The 20,741-nt window shown below is 46.1% G+C and overlaps 1 long non-coding RNA gene and 1 pseudogene across 1 annotated transcript; both read right to left on the bottom strand.

Annotated features, from left to right (window-relative positions):
- Nucleotides 1–1,595: 1,595 nt before the first annotated feature.
- Nucleotides 1,596–7,020, bottom strand: LOC134738646 (uncharacterized). The gene is made up of 3 exons (XR_010124549.1): nucleotides 7,001–7,020; nucleotides 2,300–2,441; nucleotides 1,596–1,793 (listed from the first exon to the last, which is right to left on the bottom strand). It is a non-coding gene; the product is annotated as an uncharacterized LOC134738646 (long non-coding RNA).
- A 153-nt stretch (nucleotides 7,021–7,173) lies between these two features.
- LOC134738771 (large ribosomal subunit protein eL32-like) lies at nucleotides 7,174–20,041 on the bottom strand (annotated as a pseudogene).
- Between the last annotated feature and the right edge of the window lie 700 nt (nucleotides 20,042–20,741).

Below are 20,741 nucleotides of genomic sequence, written 5' to 3'. Positions count from 1 at the left end.
TGCAATCAAGGAGTTGGCCTAACTATAGTCTCCTCCAGGGGCTCAAGTGGGGAGAAATCTGCTCCCAAACTCATTCCCATTGCTGGCAGTATTCAGTTCTGGCAGGTATGGGTTTAGGGACCCTGCTTCTTGCTGGCTGTGAGCTGGAGGCTTCCTTCAGCTTCTAGGGACATGGGTTTTTCCCAGCATGGCTGCTTACTGATCAAACCAGCAAGGAGAGCCCCTCGACTGAGTCAGCTAGTAAGTGAGAGTCTTATGTAATATAGCATAAGCATGAGCATGACATCCCATCACCTCTGCCATAGTCTATTGGCTCATAAACCCAGGTGGCAAGAATGGCTTTCATAGGTTCATGGGCCTCTTTTTCATCCACCAGGATAAGCATGACACAGCAAACTACATGTGGCGATGATATGATTTTATTGTCTCTTTTGCATATTCTCCACTTCAAGGTGGTACAATGAATGGATGAAAGACATGTGTGAGCAGGGAAGGTGCTGGAATCAAGGAAACCCATCTGGACGGATGGGCTGTTCTGGATGAGCCCTGGGAATCCTGGCCTTTTTGCCCTCTTCTCCCTTGCGGGGTTACCACGGACCCATCTCCCAGAACTATGGGTCAGGGCTGCGGCCAACTCTTGGTTTCTTCAAGGGCTTGAGGAACTGCATCCACATGTCCACTCTGTGTGCCCCTTTCTCTCGCACCCTGTCTGCTCTCATCAGCACAGTGGGGCTTGGCACAAAGAAGCTTCAGATTCAAGTTACCGTTTCCACATCGATACCCGCTGGGAGGTGGCAGAGATGACTTCATTTTGGTCACTACCTTTATTTTGGTCCAGGAACTTTTTACAAATCAACTCCCCACAGGACCTATTCTGTGACAATGGCTGTGAAAGCCTCAGTCATTGCTTGTTCTTTGCAAGAAAAAAATGGGACGGAAAGGGAATAGGAGACACGGGGGGAGACAATAACCAAAAGCCAGGATCCCACTACGATATCTACAAGAGGATATGGACCTACATGTCCCCCAAGGCTTTCAAATCTAAATATATACATAAATATTGATATACACATTTGTATATACATGTGTATAATTTATATATACATTAAAATATACTTTATAAAAATATATGTATAATTATATATTTTAATATATAATTACATATGATATAACATAATATGTACTATATGTTATATTAAAATATAAAATATATTAAAAATATATAAATATGTATGTAGTGAATAACATATATATACACACACATACTACATAATCAAAACTTATAATAAAACAACAACAACAATCTTCTAAGTCAAAATTAAGCCTTAGTTTTCTTGCTTTGGGACCCAAACTTTACTAATAAGGGAGATATTGACAGAATAGATTTTTAAGTCCTCTGGCGGAGATTAAAATGGATCGTGCCCTGGAAACCAGCAAGGTTCATGAACCCCTGTCATCCTGAGCTGTTTCCTTCCCCAGTGGGTTATGCCTGCTTGGGAGGAGGGGTGATGTAGGCGTGTGTGTTTGTTTAGTGTAGAATTCTTGGCAAACCTATCATGCTGGCAGGTGCCGAAAAGTAAAATCCTCTTTTTCCAATCCAGAAAAACTCCGATGCCAGCATGCCCGTTTCCCATCATCGTCCTCACAGCTCCATCAGGCAAAGAGCCATCTCTCTTAGTCCTCAGGAAACAGTGGTGGTATCTGACTGAGTGATAGCGCTCGCAAGGTTAAAGGGAGGGTCAGGTTTGGGTGTTTTCCTCTGTGGGTTCTGTCACTGAAGATTCATTTCCCAACTGCAAAAGACAAGAATGAAAACGGGCAGATGGTTCGGCCTCCTTCTGAGGCTCAGGGTTGGGTAGAAGAGGCGGGCTGAGGAAGCAGGAGGCAAGGGAGGTAGCAGGCATGCAGCTTGGCACCCTGGGCATCCCTGTGGTGGTGTTGCTGCCATGTGCCTGGATGGACGAGCACTATGGCACTGGGAAAAGGCAAGATTCCTCAGGGGATCAACCTCAGAATTCGAGGCACTCAATGTGCATCTGTATAAGAGATGACAATGCCGATAGCATGGCAGATTATGATCAGCCTTGGCAGGGAGCTGCAGGCAGGGCTTTGTGGTTTGGAAAGCTGCAGCAAACAGGTAGGGCACAAGGCGCCCTCGGAAACACACCCTTCTCTGCCCAGGGCTGCCACCACCACCCACACCCAGCTTCCTCCCACCGTGAGCTCAGCTTCCATTTCCTGCCTCCTTTGACTGGTCAGGGAGGCTGGTGCCACCCATTTTGGGCCCTGAGAATATTACCTGTAACACGTGGTGCCCAGCTTTTTGTGGGCCCACTGACTTCCTGTGTTGCCCACGGCCCATAGGTTGGTCAGCATCATTATCCACTTAGATTTTCTTGGCAGGCGTAGAAAGGAATTGAGCCAGCCCGGAGTGTTCGATGCTGAAATCAATTGAGAAGTAGGTTACAATCTTGCCAATCAGAAGGAAAGAGCATCTCTGCAGGTGGATGTGTATGTTACAATTCGGGTTCTGAACTGGTGGTTTTGATATTACATCTCTAATCTTAATCTCAACCACCACAACCTGCTAAGAACCAAACTAGCCAGAGGAAAAGATTAAGTAGATAACATTAGCTTGAACAATGCACCAGCTAAAAATGGAATTACGGCTCTCTCAAATAACATACAAAAGTAATAAAAATATCCTTGAGGTTTTTGGGGATGCTTTACCTTAGGGTACCAGGTGATTAAAAGAGACTGTTGCCAGCCATTATACCTGACCAGTTTGTCCTTTTATTTCTATTTTTTTGAGACAGAGTCTTGCTTTGTCACCCAGGCTGGAGTGCAATGGTGCGATTTTTGGCTCATTGTAACCTCAGCCTCCTGGGTTCAAGCGATTCTCCTGCCTCAGCCTCCCAAGTAGGTGAGACTACAGGTGCACACCACCACACCTGGCTAATTTTTGTGTTTTTAGTAGAGACAGGGTTTTGCCATGTTGGCCAGGCTGGTCTCAAACTCCTGACCTCAGGTAATCCACCCACCTCGGCCTCCCAAAGTGCTGGGATTACAGGCAAGAGACACCACGGCCGCCAGGCCCAGTCTGTCCTTTTAAAACATACCTACTGCCTTGATCAAACTGTATCCTGTTTCAGGATAGTCAGCCTCCCATCTGATCACTAATTTTGTTAGACATAAGTCTGATACTAGAGCAGATATATTTTGAGAGTAAATGTCACTAGGTTTTGCTCTGGAATCCTACCAAAAACGGTGAGTGCCAGCCGGGGCAACAGAGTGAGACCCCATCTCAAAAACAAGAACCAAAGACCAGTGAGTGGCTTATTGTCTGACACCCACAGGAGCTTCCTCACCTTCTTGCTGTCTGGTTACAAAAAGCAAAACCAAATCTGTTGTAGCCACTACAATTTCAAAGCAAGGCCAGATCTGATCATTTGCATGCATAAGTTTGTACACTCACTGATTTATTCTTTATTCTGCTTGATCTTTAAACTGTGTTTTTGTTCAACCTTATATTATGGAGAATTTCAAACCTATGCTGAAGCAAACAGAATGGTGTCATGAACCCTCATGTCCCCATCACATAGTCCAACAACCATCAACCCTGGCCAGGGTTCACTTCCATCCTCCTCCTTGTTATTAAAAACAAACAGGCTGGATGCGGTGGCTCACAGCTGTAATCTCACCACTTTGGGAGGCCGAGGTGGGCAGATCACTTGATGTCAGGAGTTCGAAACCAGCCTGGCCAACATGGCGAAACCCCATCTCTACTAAAAATACAAAAATTAGCCGGGCATGGTGGCACAGGCCTGTAATCCCAGCTACTCAGGAGGCTGAGGTAGGAGAATCGCTTGAACCTGGGAGGCAGAGCTTGCAGCGAGCCGAGATCGTGCCACTGCACTCCAGCCTGGACGACAGAACGAGACTCCGTCCCCCAAAAAAAAATAAATAAATAAAATACTAAAAAACAAACAGACTTCTTGTCATTTTATTCATAAACAAGTCAGTATGTATCTTGAGAAGGAATGGCATTCTTTTTTACGTGATTCCAATACCATTATCACACCAAAAGAAGTGATACTATATAATTTACTATATAACTATAATTTACTGTATAAATTTACTATAATTTACTCTATAACTATAATTTATAGAATTTATATATTGCATATATTTTATTGCTTTCCTTTAAGTTAAACAGTGACCTTTGGCCAAAAACAACAAAATCTTACTTGATATTATTTGACTCAAATATTTTGTATTTCTAAGGGAACGTTTGCTTTTCTGAAAACTCATTCACTAGCTCATTTCATGCCCATAACTAGGCTTGTAGGGAAGCCTAGGGAATGAGAGCAAGGGAGCGTGGCTGAATCAGCACTAATTGTAGCTCTGAACTTGCCTTGCCCTGATAGCCAAGGCAGATGGTGCCAGTGACCCCTCCCCAGGGGACTGCAGACTTTGAACACACACTTGTCTTCCGTCCCCTTCCTCTGTGTCGAGTGCCAGGGTCAGTCTAGGTGTCTGCAGAGGACCGGTTGTTTGCCCAAGGAAGACGCTTGTGATATTCCTGGCCTGGTGACTGGCAGTCATGTGGTGGGAGGGTGGAGGCAGGGAGGGGGTGACCGAACAGAATAGGACAGCCCAGAGTGGTTTGCAGGATGCATCAAGAAATGCACACAATAACATTGGCAGCATCCACGGAGGCTGCTTCCAGGTTCTTTTTGGTCACAAAATCCCCTTGCTTCTGTAAAGCCTGCCACCTTGCTGGCTACGAAGGAGGGGTGACCCTTTCCAGGCGGTGTTGCATTTGTAGGGAGTCTGATTTGGGAATTCATACTTCCAGTCTCCCTCATCCCTGGTCTGTCCCGTATGCGGTCGGGCATGTGAGCCAAGGGCGTGCACTGCACTGCTTCGGTGTGTGTGGTGTTTGCTAAAGCCATCGGAAGAGCCCGCTGCCAATACGGGAAATGATTTTTCCTAATGCAATGCTCTCCTGGGGCTGTTTTTATGAAAATGATGTGTCGGAGTCTCTGCGGCCCCTTCACTGGCTCTGGTTGGCTTCTGGGAATGAGAGCTCAGTCGCCCCCTTGCACGGGTCCCCACCCTTGGCTTTTAGAAGGCTGACTGACACATTGCGTGTCAGTTAATGCTGCCTGCTGGAAGCCTGGGGCTTTGCCAGGGAGTGTGGATCATAACTTGCATTGTGTGCATCAAGGGCCCTGACAAGTGCTGATGGATTTGGCTTCCTTGCGGCTCCTGAGCCCTGGGCGGGGACAAAGGGCAGCATTGTTTGGCAGGGCAGGCCTCTGCCTGCGAACCCACTCATTTGCCTGACGGTGGAGACAGGTGTATCACACGCTCAGCATGCCAGAGCTATGCTGGATGATCAAGATCTAAGTTTTGTTCCCCAGGGCCAGGCTTAGAGAAGCAGACATGGCCCAAGGAATGGCCCGTGGTCACTTTTCTCCCTGAAACCAGCCCCTGACTTTTCTTTTCTCGTTTGCTCTTCTGAGCTCTCCTCCTCAAATGAGATCTTGTTAGGGAAAGCAAATGAATCTGCCCCAACTTCCTGTCCTTTGTAGCTCAGGAGGGCTAGCAGGATGCCGAGGACCCTCGCTGGGGAAGGTAAATGTGGACCACTGTTGTGCCAAGGCTGTGTGTCACCTCCTGGTTGTGCTCCACGGTGGCCCCTGCGGGAACCAGTTCATGACCCTCCCAGCCTGATGCAGCCTGGTTGGGGGAATTGCATGGGTAGATAATTTTCTTGCACCTCCTAGTTTATTGCTATAGGTGCTCCGAACTATTATCATCACTTTTAAATTAAAAATTGATTTTCATTAGGCATGATAACAGATAAATGAAGTTTAGTAAGTCAAATGGCATGAAAACCATTTTTGAAGGAAGTCAGCCATGCTCTGCCCTCTACTTACCCAACTCTGAATCTGCTCCCTGGGGGCACCTCTTTAAATTCTGATTTAGATGTTTCTTTTGATATTTACCTCCTACTTCCCAATACCATGCTCATCCTGGCATTTCTCCTTGTTTTGGTTTTAAACATTATCTATTGAATTCTTACCTTAAAACGTGAAAGTTTCCTTGGGCTTACACTGGGCTTCATGGAACTCAAGCCTTGCTAAAGCAGCTTAACCACATAAGGGTAGGTGTCTCTCATGTAACTTGAAGTACAGCAGAGGTTCAGTCTGGGTTTGGAGAAATGACTCTGTGGTACAACTGGGGACCCCTGCCTCCTCCCATCTTTCCACTCTATAATCCTTAGCATGTGTGCCTGCCTAAATTCACCCTTCCCTTCATACTAAATAAAATGACCCAGGTCAGGGGCTGTAGCTCATGCTTGTAATCCCAGCATTTTGGAAGGCTAAGACAGGTGAATCACTTGAGCTCACAAGTTCAGGACTAGCTTGGGCAACATGCTGAGCCCCCATCTCTACAAAAAATACAAAAATTAGCTTGGCCTGGTGGTGTGTGCCTGTAGTCCCAGCTACTTGGGAGACTGAGATGGGAGGATGTCTAAAGCCCAGAAGGCAGAGATTGCAGTGAGTCAAGATGGCACCGCTGCACTCCAGCCTGGTCGATGGAGCCAGACTTTGTCTCAAATAAAAAAAGTAAAATGACCCAGATTTTATACAAAGCTGCAACTATATCTACTACGCCCAGTATAGTAGATAGTAGGCAGAATAAGGGTCTCCTAAAAAGGTCTATGTTCTGGCCGGATGTGGTGGTTCATCCCTGTAATCCTAGCACTTTAAGAGGCCAAAGTGGGAGGATTGCTTGAGACTGGGAGTTTAAGGCTGCAGTGAGCTACAAGTGCGTTACTGTGCTCCAGCCTGGATGACAAAGCGAGACCCCATCTCTATTAAAAATAAAATAAAAAAGATGTCTGTGTTCTAATCCCCAAAAGCTGTGATTGTCTTATGCTACATGGCAAAGGGGATTCAAAGTTGCAAATGGAATTAAGGTTGCTTACCAGCTGACCTTGAGATGGGGAGGTGACCCCGGATTTTCCCAATAGACAGATATAATCACAAGTGTCCTTGTAAATGGAAAAAGATGGCAGAAGAGTGTGAGTCAGAGTCGTACGAGGTGTGAAAGTCTCAACTGGCCATTGCAAGCTTTGAAGACAGAGGAAGGAGCCATGAGTCAAGGAAAATAGGTGGCCTCTAGAAACTGGAAGAGATAAAAAAACAAATTCTCCCCTGGAGCCTCCAGAAAAGCACTTGGCCCTGCCAAGGATACCTTGATTTTAGCCCGGTGAGACCCACTTCAGACTTGTGACCTCTAGAACTGTAAGGTAATACATTTGCTTTGTTTTAAACCATTCTTCATGGTTATTTATTACAACAGCAATAGGAAACTAATATACCAACCTAAAAACTATATTTCCCAGCCCATTGCAGCTGGAGGGTGACAAAATTCTGGCCAACGAGATAAAAGCAGTAGGCTGCTGACAATTTTTCTAAGAAAGTTTTGTTTTTATGAGGTAGAGGCTGTTCTTTTCGCATTTGCTGCGTTCTTCTTCCTGCCTGGAATACAGAAGAAAAGCTAGAGATGGGGCAGCCACCATAGCACCATGAGGCAAGCACGAGGATGGAATCTGTACACCAGCTCTGGTAAGACAAGACAGACAGTCAGCACTGGGCACATGCGGATATCACAGAACTGTTGCATTGTGACTGCTCCCACCGGACTTTTGTATTTGAGCACAATAAATGTCTCTTTGCTCATGAATCTGTTTTATGCCACCCTAGGCAATCCCTGAATGAAATACTCTGCTACCAGGCTCCCCCAAATCTTCCTTTTTCTTGATTTACTCCCTCCTTCTGATGGAGCATATCCTTCCATAGCTTTCTGTGGAGGAAAATTTTTTGAGAACTTGCATATTCTAAAATGTTTTTGTCACACTTGATTGATAGTTTGTTTACTATGGAAGTCTAGGTGGAAAATCACTTTATCTTAGAAATTTGATATTATTGCTCCATTACCTTCTCATCTTGTGTGTTGCTATTGAATTGTTCCGTACTCTTCAGATTCCTTCTCTTTTGTATATGAAATTTCTCTCTTTCTCTCTCTTTCCCCCCTCTCCTTTCCTCACCTCCTACTTCCCTCCTTTGAAGGTTATTTTATGTCTAATGAGCTGAAATTTCATGACACAGGGTCTTGGTATGGGTCTATTTTCATTCATTGAACTCGGCCCCTGATCATCCATTTCAATATGGAAACTCATGTTCACTTTCTTATTTATTTCACAATTTCCTTTCCTCAATTTTTTTCTGTTCTTCTTTTGGAATTCTTATTTGTTGGATCTTGGAACCCCTGGTTTGATCTTCTTTTTCATCATTCTGTCTTACTGTTTCTCTTAGTAAGGAATAAGAGAAACTTAGTAATTTTTAAAAGCTCTAGTTGCCATAAAATTCCTTCTTGTGGCCTTCTGTTCTTCTCTCCTGAAGGCAATTCTTTCTTCTGTCTATCCAGGGATAATAATGAAAGGAGGTCACCGTTTTTCTTTTTTTTTTTTCTTTTGCTCCCTATTTTCTCCAGGTTTCTTTCTCCTTCCCTGCTCCCACCACCCCCACTGCCCCACACTATTTTCTTATTTTAGTCTCTGTCTTTCCTACTGGGAATTTTCTCCGACTGCCTGATGATGCTTGCCTCATTGAATGCTCTGGATGTAGGGGTGGAGGTGGATGGGACCAGACAGCTGGTAAATCTCGCTGTAGGGCACTTAGAGAGAGACTCCACTTTTCACTGGAGACTCTTAAATATCACTATGCTTAGGGCTTTCTCTTGGGATGATCTATCTTACCACAGAGGAATCCAGATGGTTCTCATGGGTGGATTGTAAGTTGGTCTCTAACATTTGGAGAGCAAACTAGATGAAGGGGCATGTAGATATTTCTCTAGTACCCCTGTCTTCTGGTCCTTGTGCTGCCCCTGCCCTGTGCAGTCCCCACTCCTGGACTCTCCCTGGTCCAGTTTTGTCTCCTGTTGTGGCGGACGAGGAGTTGCCTGGTGCATAGGGCAGGGGTGTGCTGGGGATCCGGGAGCTCCAGTGGCTTGGTACAGACTCTCAAGGAAGCCTGCTGTTCCCTGCCCCATTGCACACACTGCTTTGGGAGACAACAGGTGACTGCATCCAATTCCTTGCATCCTGGTTTGTCAAGGTGTGGGTTGGCTACCTTGCATGGCCTCTTCCTCTGTAGTCAGTTGTGCTTCAACTTTTTTTAATCAGCTAAATCCGTTGCTGACATTTTTTTTTCTTCTTTTTTTTCAGGCAGTTTTTATGGTTTTGTTTAAACACAAATAAGACATGCACGTGAGCTGTGTATTCCTGTTCTTCGCTGTGCAGCCTGGCATTGGGGTTGGTGGCTGTGAGAGCAGCTGGGCTGCTCTTTCCATGTGGCTTTGCCATTTTTGGAGGAAACATTGTGAACCATCTCAGCACAGTAAGATTTGTTGCACATCGGCAGCACTTCTACCTCCTTGACATTGTGGACCAGGAACTTCCGGAAGCCACTGGGCGGCATGTGCTTTGTTTTTTTGTGACTCCTATAACTAATGTTGAGCAGCCCTTGAACTTTCTATGAACCCTGTTGTCAGTACCTCTGGGTTTCTGCCATTTACACTTAATTTTGACATATGGATCTGACTGGTGCCAGATGAACTTCTTGGTTCTGTTTTTCACGATCCTGGGCTTCACAAGGGGTCTGAGGGTGGCCACGACGCTGAGTAGGAGATGGCTGCCACCTCCGTAGGCAGTGCCAAGGAAGAGAGAAGAGAGAGCTGCTGACTTTCAAAACCCTCTCATGTCCTCTCCTCTCTCATTCTCCTTGTCTTTCTGACTTTTTTTATCTTTTAATTTCGTTTACTATCATTTCAGGGGCTTAGGGAAGGAGTGGAAAAGATCATGTTGTATTAAGCCATTCAAGCATTGCTATAAAAAAAATCTGAGACTGTAATTTATAAAGAAAAGAGGCTTAATTGGCTCATGGTTCTGCAGGCTGTACAGGAAGCATGGTGCTGGCATTTACTCAGCTTCTGGGGAGGCCTCAGGGAGTTTACAATCATGGCAGAAGGTGAAGGGGAGCAGTCACATCACATGGCCAGAGCAGAAGCAAGAGAGCACGGGTGGGGGGATGCTGCACAGGCTTAAATGACCAGATCTCATGAGAACTCACTCACTATCATGAGGACAGTACCAAGGGGGAGAGTGCTAGACCATTCATGAGAAATCCACCCCCATGATCCAATCACCTCCCACCAGGCCCCACCCCTGACACTGGGGAATTACAATTTAATGTGAGATTGGAGTGGGGGCACACATGCATACTTAATCTACCACGTTGAACTGGAAGCCTTCCTGATCTTTAATTGCTTATTATTCCAGTAACACTCCAGTAACCCAGGCCCAACAAATCCCCGTATTTCACTGGTAGAAACTGAAGCTTTGTAATATTTAAAGTAGCTACTGACACATAACAAATATTTGGTTGATTACTCTGGGCCCACAAATATTAATTACTTTATATTATGTGTCATATGCGGGAGATAGAAAAATAAGTAAGGCAAAATTGCTGCTCTTAGATAAAGAACAAGGAATGTGAGTGAATTATTGAGTGCATTATTTTGTGTATTCCTCAAATAAAGTTTTCGTAGAGGTTAGATAAAGTTTAAAGCCATGAGAAAACTCTTCTGGGTTTCCCTCCTAAAAGTAACAGTGGCCTGGAATTTGAACCCAGGTCTGTGTGACTCCACAGCCAATATGAACCATGCTGTTTTTATTGCACTGACTCTTTCCAGACCTGACAGCTCATGGCTCAGCTCAGAGTCTTCACATTTAGCCTTTGATGTCTCTGCCTTTCTTAGCTTATTTTTGTCCTCATGCTGCCCCTCAGGCTGCCGTGGCTCTGTAAATCATGTCTGATATGATTTGGCTGTGACCCCACCCAAATCTCATCTTGAATTGTAGTTCCCATAATCCCCACGTGTCATGGGAGGGATCTGGTAGGAAGTAATTGAATCATGGAGGCTGTTTCCGCCATGATGTTCTCGTAATAGTGAGTAAGTTCTCATGAGAGCTGATGGTTTTATAAGGGGCTTCCCCTTCGCTCACACTCATTCTTCTCTCTCCTGCCGCCATGTGAAGAAGGATGTGTTTGCTTCTCCTTCCATCATGATTGCAAGTTTCCTGAGGCCTCCCCAGCCCTGCAGAACTGTGAATCAATTAAACCTATTTCCTTTATAAATTACCCAGTCTCGGATATGTCCTTATAGCAGCATGAGAATGGACTGATACAGTGTCCCTATCTGTGGTGGGTTGGATAGTGTCCTCCACCAAAATCCATGTCCACCTAGAACCTCAGAATGTGACCTTATAGAATCTTTTCAGATGTAGTTAAGGATTGAGATGAGATCATATGGGATTAGAGTGAGCTTCAGTGATTGTGTCCTTATAAGAGACAGAGAAGGACACACAAAGACAGGCAGGAAAAGGCCATATGAAGACAGAAGCAGAGATTGGAATGATGTTGTCACAAGCCAGGAAATGCCAGTGTATTAGTCCATTCTTACGCTGCTAATAAAGACATACCTGAGACTGGGTAATTTATAAAGGAAAGAAGTTGAATCAACTCACAGTTCCACATGTCTAGGGAGTCCTCACAGTTATGGCAGAAGGTGAATGAAGAGCAAAGTCATGTCTTACATGGCAGCAGCAGGAGAGCAAGTGCAGGGGAACTCCTCTTTAGAAAACCATCAGATCTCGTGAGACATGTTCACTATCACAAGACCAGCACAGAAAAAACCTGTTCCTGTGATTCAGTTACCTCCAACTTGGTCCCTCCCACAACACGTGGGAATTTTGGGAGCTATAATTCAAGATGAGATTTGAGTGGGGACAAAGCCAAACCATATCAGCCAGGAATCACCAGGAGCTGGAAGAGGCAAGGAAAATTCTCTCCTAGAGGCTTTGGAGGGAGTATGGCCCCACTGACACCTTGGTTTTAAACTTCTAGCCTCCAGAACTCTGAGATAATAAGATCCTGTTGCTTTAAGCCACCAGAGGGTGGTAATTTGTTATGACAGCCCTAGAAAATGAACGCACTGTCCAACGCTGGAAGAAGAGGGGAGGCTAGTACCAGCTGCATGCCTTCTTTTTCTCACAAAAGCCTAAGGTTCCCTAGAAGCATCTGAGCTGACTTCCTATAGCATCCAACTGGTCAGAAAGATGTAATATGGCCTGGGAAGTCTGGAAAAACAAAAGTAGAATTTAATTTTTCCAAATGTGGCAGTTCTGAGTTTCAATGACACTCTATCTTCTCCAGTTGTAAAAATGACCAGGACACACCAAGAAGTCAGCTTATTGTTCCCAAAGGCAGGAGATAAGGGAATGTCTTCCTCATCTCTGCCTTTCCCTTCTTTTCCCACGACCTCCTTTCTTCTTATTTTCCCCTCCCTCTCCAGCTGCCTCCAACTATATGTGACTCAAAGGATGCCATGAATAGTAAAAAGCAATATGCAATGAACTCACCCAGTAGATAGTGTGTGCTCAATAAATTACGCAAGGAGGGTGCTCAGAAAGCTAAGATTAGATATAAAAAAAGAAAGTTGAGAAAGACTTTCTGAATGCTAAGGGAAATGCATGCAGCCTTAGATATGTTTAAGAATGGAAAAAAATAGCCGTGTGTCTCACCTTAGCAAGTGCTGCTGTCCTGGAGGCTGGGTCAGGATTTGGATCAATACTTCTCACACTTGAATGAAAAATCACTCATAGAGCTTACCAAATGCAGATCTGTGGATTCCAACTCCCCATCCCCGCTCACCAGGTGGTTCCAGGGCTCAGCCTGGGACTCTGCATGTTTAAGAAGCCCCCTTGTGGAGTCTAAAGCAGGTGGTCCATCCACTGCCCATTTGCAATCGGATTCCTGAGATTCGTTCCAGCCCCAAGATTCTGAGATTCTGCAAGAGCTGCCTGAATTGATTTCCAGATACTTTTGGAAGGAAACAGCATATGGCTTTCTGGCTTTTGGGCAGTGACTTTTGCATAGCAGGCCTGCAGTCTCCCAAGAAGTTTCCATCAAGAGAACTCCCTTGTGTTTTCAGACTGCCATGGGGCCAGAGGGCATACAAGGAAGGGCAGAGCATTGCTTGGTTGTGGCAGAACAGCTGGGAAGAATCATGGCACTGCATCATCTGTTCTTATAGGTCCCATAAGCCCCCGAGGGTGTGCACACAGACTTAGAGACACCTGCTGGAACAAACGGACAGGAGGCTCCTGCAAGGGCACCTGGACCTGCTTTCTGAGCACATGGCTCTGAGGAAGTGGGGGAATGATGCAGGTTAGAAACAGGGTTGGGGTGTCGTCACCTTTTAACACTCCAGCAGGGAAGGTTTTTCTGCCTTCTCTGTCAAGACCTGAAAAATGTTATACTGTTGAGTGAATTCTTCCATCTTTCCTACCACACTTCAGATACATCATCCCCCCTCACTGTGACCACTGCTGAAACTTTCTTTTACAGAAATAAGACACTATAGAGAAAGCACATAGAAAGCGCTGGATATGCAATGGTCACTCTCCATTGTCCCATGCTGCCCGGACACCCCTCTCAGAGACCTCGCTCTCACAAGTCCTCCTCCCAGGCTGCTCTGCACTGCTCCTCTCACCCACCCTCTCCCCACTGCCATTCCCAGTTCGGCGGGGTCTGGCCCTGTTTTATTGCCAGCCCATTTCCCGGCTACACAAAGGGGGCCTTTGTAACAGCTCCTTCCAGATGTTGAGTATTTGGAAAACATTCCGATCAGAAGGTGCTTGTCCTCTAGATGCCCTTGGAAAAGGAAAGAATCTGGGACAGGGATTTGGGAGTGGCGGTCCCAGGTCTCAGAGTGGGGCTTCCCTGAGGGAACCGGGGGAAATCGCGGGTGCTTTAGAGCATCGTTACTACCATCCTCATCAGTTTCATCCCAGTCAATTCACTCACCACTTAACCGATGTTCCAGCAGAGACTCCACACCTCACCCCCTCCTCTGCGGATGCCTACGTTCCTTCCAGGTGACTGATGTGGTTGCATTCCTGCCTGATTTTATCCTCCTGTACAAGGCAAGAATTGTGATTCACACTCAAGCAAGACCGTAGCTTTGAGACGATGGGTGACTTTTAAATAGGAAATCAGGACTGGAACCTGGTGTTCTGATGCCAAATCCAATACTCTTCCATTACAACATACCTCCTCTTTGTGGAATTTCTTTGAGAAAAAACTATCAAGCCAATCTTTTGGGGTTCACCTGCAAGGTGGTAGCCAGATAGCCTACCATGACACCTCCTTTCTCTAGGGAACGCCAAGGCTCTATTTCCCAGTGATTCTTGGAAAGTCAGGCAGGTCATCCATAAACAGAGAAATGGAGGCCCAGGGAGGTTGAACAGCTTGCCCTGGGCCACGCAGTGAGTGAGTTAGAGCCCAGGGCAGGATTGGAATCCAACTCTAGAGGGTCAGATCTCATGGGCCATTTCCCAAAGCTTAAGTTATGGGAGATGGGAGAAGCTTAGCGCTGAGGTTCAGCCATTCTCAGCCAAGCCCAGGCAGCATCCTCCTCCCTGGCTCTCAGGGCCTCCTCCTGGTTATGGATTAGCTCCTGTTTCCTGTGTCTACCCTTTGTTTCAGGCTGGCCCCAGTACTCCATATACCTCATTGGCAGATGTCCCCCTTAACCTCTCTGGGACTTGGTTTCTCCCTTTACAGAGAGAAACTCATTCCCCTTTATAGAGGTTTGTTGAAATCCATAAAAAATGACAGCTAGATAGCAGGAATATATTCTAGTCTTCTATAGCGCTGTAGAATGTCTATAGTTAACAATAATATATAGTTTCAAATAGCTGGAAGGATAGTGAATGTTCCTGACACAAAGAAATGATCAATGTTTGAGATGATGGATACACTAATTACCCTGATCTGATCACTATACATTATATGTGTGGAAACATCACCATGGACCCCAGGAATATGTACAATTATTATTTGCCAATTAAAACATTTTGTTTTGGGCTGGGCGTGGTGGCTCATGCCTATAATCCCAGCACTTTGGGAGGTCAAGGTGGGTAGATCACTTGAGTCCAGGAGTTTGAGACCAGCCTGGGCAACATAGCAAAACTCCATCTCTACTAAAAATACAAAAGATTAGCCAGGCATGGTAGCACACACCTGGAGTCCCAGCTACTCAGGAGGCTGAAGTGGGAGGATCACTGGATGCCAAGAGGTGGAGGTTGCAAGTGAGCCAAGATCGCTCCACTGCCCTCCAGCCTGGGTAACAGAACAAGACCAGTCTCGAAAAAAAATAAATAGTTTTAATTAAAAAAAAAATAAAGACCAGGGAGACTTCAAATGAGAAGGACTGTGGAGGCAACAGGTATGAGAAACGTATGATAGGAGAGAGCTGCTTCAATAGGGTCAGGTTTAAATATTGGCTACTCCACCTACTGTCTCTACAGCCACTGAAAAGTTGCTTTTCTCTTCTGCTGAGTGGGGCTAGTCATAATGATGATATCTGGCTCGCAGCCATTGGGAGGATCTCCTTTAGTCCTCAAAATAGGGAATATAAACCATCCCTATTTGCCCAGGTTTGAGAGGTTTCTTGGGATATGAGACTTTCAGTACTAAATCCAACAAAGTCCCAAGCAAATAGGGATGAATTGGTCACTTTGCCTTAAAACAATCCATGTTTTTGATGGGTCAACTAAGAATGAGAATTTACAGTGGGGCTATGATAGCTTGGATTACTGTTTAGTTTTATACACACACACCCTTTCCTGCTATCCCCGCACCATGGTGTTGGCCTTGGCCGTGTGATGTGCTTTGGCTGATGGAATGTTAGCAACTGCACCAGGAGTACTAGCTGCCAGGTACTTGTGCACTTTGGCTTGGTTTGGGCTCCTGTGGTCACCTGAAGAAGCGTGTGTCCCAGGTTACAACTGGCCCTTCAGTCTTGGGTTGAGAAAAAACATGAGTCGACTAGGGCCCAAATGTGCTAGACTGTGTTAATCACCTCCCTGGGCTGCCCCCCACCAACCAAGGAATCACACCGACCTCAATTCATGGCCCTTTGCAGTGTGATGTTGCCGCTTGTGTCATCAAGAGCGGGAGTCTATTTCTCTCCCATCCCACACCTGGGGGCTGCCTTGTGACTTGCTTTGGCCAATAGAATGTGGCAGAAGTGAAGGGAGTGGGTTCTGGAGCCTAGCCCTTGAGAGATCTTGCCCTTTTGGAGCCCTGGGCCCGCCATATTGTGAGGAAGTCTGTCCAGTTTGCTTGAGAAGAAGCCACATGGAAGAGAATGGAAGAGCCCCAGTGGGTAACCAGCACCAAACAGCTGCACAGGTAAGGTTGTCTTGGACCCTACCCACATGAGTGAACCCAGGCAAGATCAGCAGATCAGCCCAAGCAACCCAAAGAATCATGAGAAAGAAATCATAATTGTTGTTTTAAGGTACTAAGTTTTGGGGTAGTTATACAGCAGTAGATAACTGATACCAACCCATAGCTTGGGATCCAAGCTTAGTCAATAGGCATACTCAAGCTAAGTTGCACATTGAGTCCACTGTAGATCACAGAACCACAGTCAGCCTTGCAGGACTGCAAATGAAGGATGAAATATCCCTTGTTTTAAGCCACTGAGTGTTCCAGTTATTTGTTTGCAACAGTCTTGTGTCAACAGTTGATTGACACGAGGGATTCAACCCTAGGAACACATGACTCCAAAGCCTGTTCTTAGCCTCATCACAATACTGTGCTGTTGTCCCTTAGGCCATGAAACATCTAAGACATATTGATCTCAGTTCCCAACTATTAATACATTCCCAAGCTGTCCAGAAGTGCCCAGAAACACTTTGTCAAACATGGGTACCATCATTGTAGAGCCTTCCAGATTGTTAGAAAAAGAAGGCAGTGGAGATTATGTGCCAAAAGAGATGGACAAGGAGCTATTTTGTAAACTCTATAACATTTGGCAAAGAATATATCCTTAAATACAAATTAAAATAGCTTAGGTCATACCTAGGAGTGCCAAGGCAGAGAGAAAACATTGGAGGAATAGGGAGGAAAATATAGAAAAACATGTTCATGACTTCAGGGTAGGCAAGTTGCAGACTCCATATATGTCCAAAAAACATAAAGGTATTTTTATGAAGTTCAAAAATAAAGCTAAGCATGTTATTTGGGGACACATACATATGTATTAAAACCACAGTGAAAATAAAGGGAGTAATAAACAAAATTCAGTGTGTTTGTTGTTCTGGGGAGAAGAGAGAAGGGCAACTGAGGCCAGGCATGGTGGCTCACAGCTGTAATCCCAGCACTGAGGTCAGGAGTTTGAGACCAGCCTCACCCATCTCTACTAAAAAATAAAAAAATTAGTGGCACGCGCCTGTAGTCTCAGCTACTCGGGAGGCTAAGGCAGGAGAATTGCTTGAACCTGGGAGGTGGAAGTTGCAGTGCACCAAGATCGTGCCACTGCACTTCAGCCTGGGTGACAAAGCGAGACTATCTCAAAAAAAAAAAAGAAGAAGAAGAAGGGCGACCTAAAGGACTGCATAAAGAAAGTCAGAGTGGCTGGGTGCAGTGGCTCGGCGCCTATAATCCCAGCACTTTGGGAGGCTGAGGCAGGCAGATCATGAGGTCAGGAGATGGAGACCATCCTGGCTAACATGGTGAAACCCCATCTCTACTAAAAATACAAAAAAATTGGCTGGGCATGGTGGCGAGCTGTAGTCCCAGCTACTCGGGAAGCTGAGGCAGGGGAATGGTGTGAACCCAGGAGGCGGAACTTGCAGTCAGCTGAGATCGCGTCACTGCACTCCAGCCTGGGTTACTGAGCAAGACTCTGTCTCAAAAAAAAAAAAGAAAGAAAGAAAGAAAAAGAAAGTCAGAGTGAGGCATGGATCATCTTCTAGATCTTCAGTTGAGTGGTAGAGTCTAGGTTTTCATTTTACCATTTTATATAAGGGTAGCATCCTCATGGGTGGGGTATACTGTGATGCTTAGATGTGTGGACGCTGAGTCTGAATCCTAGTTTGCCACTCATTAGAGTCTTACACATGCAACTTAACCTCTCAGTGCCTCAGTTTCCTCATCTGTAAAACAGGTGTTGATGGCAACAGTACCAACCTCGTAGAGTTATTAGGAGGAAGTGCTTGAAACCGTGCCTGTGAGTTACATGTTATTAAATATATAGCCACCATTATACAATAAAATTGATTGAGTTGGGAGAGGAGACTCATCTGTGCTCCTTCATTAACTCAACACTGATTATGTATCTGCTCTCCTCGGGCACAGGTGCTCACATGCCAGGAGAAATAAGCTGGTGATTTATGTGGCACAGCACCATCGATCGATCTACAAAGGAAGCTTCAGTGCAGCCGTGTTGCTATACAGACCTCTCTCACCAAGGCGTCATGAACTGAAGGGCTGGGAGAGGCCTCGTGGAGGAGGAAGAGTTTCGCTCAGCTGCTTGGGTGTGGGACTGAATGTGGTTCCAGAACTGGTCGCTGCCTTCACCCGCTGACTCTGGTCTCGGCGATGACAGTGAGTTCCTTCTTGGCGCCTTGAATGGGAGGGATTGTCGTGCACTTGGGGAGGAGCTGGCTGTGGAGTTCAATCATTAATTTGCCACAATTAAACCAGAGACTTCTGTCTCCAGCAGCAGATAAGCAAGCAGAGAGCTAACAACGAGGAAGGGCGGGGCGGTCTGACAAACCGGTTGTGAAGGGCAGGCTAGGCTGATTGAGAGCTGATAGGGGACTGTCATTGCTTTATTGTGGCAATAACGCCGTCAGGCATCTGGGGAATTAGGAGGGAAAGCCTCAGCTGGCATTGGCTGCAGGCACAAGGGGGGAAAACCCCAGCCAGACTTTTTCAGTCTGCTGGGCCACCAGAGAAGGTTTTGGGGTCTCCGAGGCACGTGTGAGGCTGAGAGTTGGTGATCAGCTCCCCCGGTTCCTTCTTGGCGGGGCTACATGAACCGGGGACAGCTGGAGTGTTGAGGTTTGACATTCCCAAAGAGAAGCAGCTAAAGTCAAGAGGACTGTGTCACACAGAGATGGTGACCAGGGGAATGGAGTCCCTCGGAGGCAGGGAAGGAGGCAGGCAGCCTTAGGTTAGACTCCAGGAAGAACTGTCTCCTGAAGCAGTGATAATTGGAACGGCCAACATCTGGGTGCTTGCTCTGTGCCCAGTGCTAGGTGCTTTCCATGAATTCACGAATTCCCGAAACCCACAGGTAGGTCCTTTTATTGCCCCTCTACAGAGATGACAAAAACTGGGTCCTGCTGAAATTAAACATCTTGCCCAAGGTAATGTAGCTCCGAAGTAGCAGAGACAGGAATTGAAATTGCAGAGCTTCCTCTCGAAGCCTCTAGATGCTAGCCTACCTCTTCAAAGATGCCCATCAATCAGAGATGTAGGACAGTCTTATCTCTGGAATCTTCCTTGGTCTTCTTGTTCTGGCATTGATCAGCTGGTGTGCCATACACACACACACAGGCACACACATAGACACACACACATTATAGATATGCATACATGCTATGCATACACATCACATACAGGTACAAGCACACACATATGCACAAACATTGCACATCACACGCATCTACACACACGTTACATACATGCATATGCACATCACATACATGCACACACTACAGATATAATCCCTCCCCAACTCCTCCACAGCCCCCCACCACAAACCTTTAAGGTACTGGCATGACTGTAACAGAGTCACTGACCCTCAGTGGATTCTCTACCCCTGGACAGCTGTGGAAAGACCAGTGGCATTCCTGGGAGTACTTTGAGGGTTGTGCGGGGCCCAGCAACTCTTGGATGCCGTAGTACCCTGAAAAACAATGGCCTTGAAGTTGTCCACCCTCACTGTGCTGGGCTACACTCATTGGGTCATGCTTCATTTTTGCAGAAGGCCCTTCTGTGAGTACTTTAAATTCCTGAAAAAGCTCATTACATTTTGCCATGGTCCTGAGGTGGTGACTGGGGACTGTCCCTGCTCTCATTGACTTGACTGAATTGAGGTCCAGATTAAGCCATGAAACAAAACCCAAAATGCAACCTCCCAAGCCCCCAACATGCCAAGACTGGCAGAAATTCTAAGACCAGGTAAAAGATGCTGCGCCCCCTCAAGTCTGTTCAATGATCAGGCAGGGACTAGGGAATGCTGATTTGACTGGTGTGCTCCTTCCCCGCCTCCTCTGTTGGGGGTCATGTTTGCTTTGTGTTCTTGGCTACAGGGTTAGCAGGAAGGAGATCATCAATGCATCGTTGCGTGTGCTGTTCTATGATTTTTCTCCATTCTTCACCCTGGAAGAAGGAGTGAATTTATGGACCTGTTATGGACTGACAGATGCCCTCTGCAGAATTAGAGGTGGCCTGGGATGGAGGCTGGGTTCTGAGACTTACATCTTGAGCAGGATTTCTCAGTCTCAGCACCATGACATTTGAGGCTGGGTCATTCTTTATTATTATTATTAGTAGTAGTAGTAGTAGTAGTAGTATTTTGAGACAGAGTCTTGCTCTGTTGCCCAGGCTGGAGTGCAATGGCTTGATCATGGCTCACTGCGACCTCCGCCTCCTGGGTTCAAGCGATTCTCCTGTCTCCGTCTCCCGAGTACCTGTGATTACAGGCGACTGGCACCACGCCCGGCTAATTTTGTAATT

This window comes from Pongo pygmaeus, chromosome 19 (genome assembly GCF_028885625.2).
Source record: "Pongo pygmaeus isolate AG05252 chromosome 19, NHGRI_mPonPyg2-v2.0_pri, whole genome shotgun sequence".
Lineage (NCBI taxonomy): Eukaryota > Metazoa > Chordata > Mammalia > Primates > Hominidae > Pongo > Pongo pygmaeus.
This window is presented reverse-complemented; position numbering and strand designations above follow the sequence as displayed.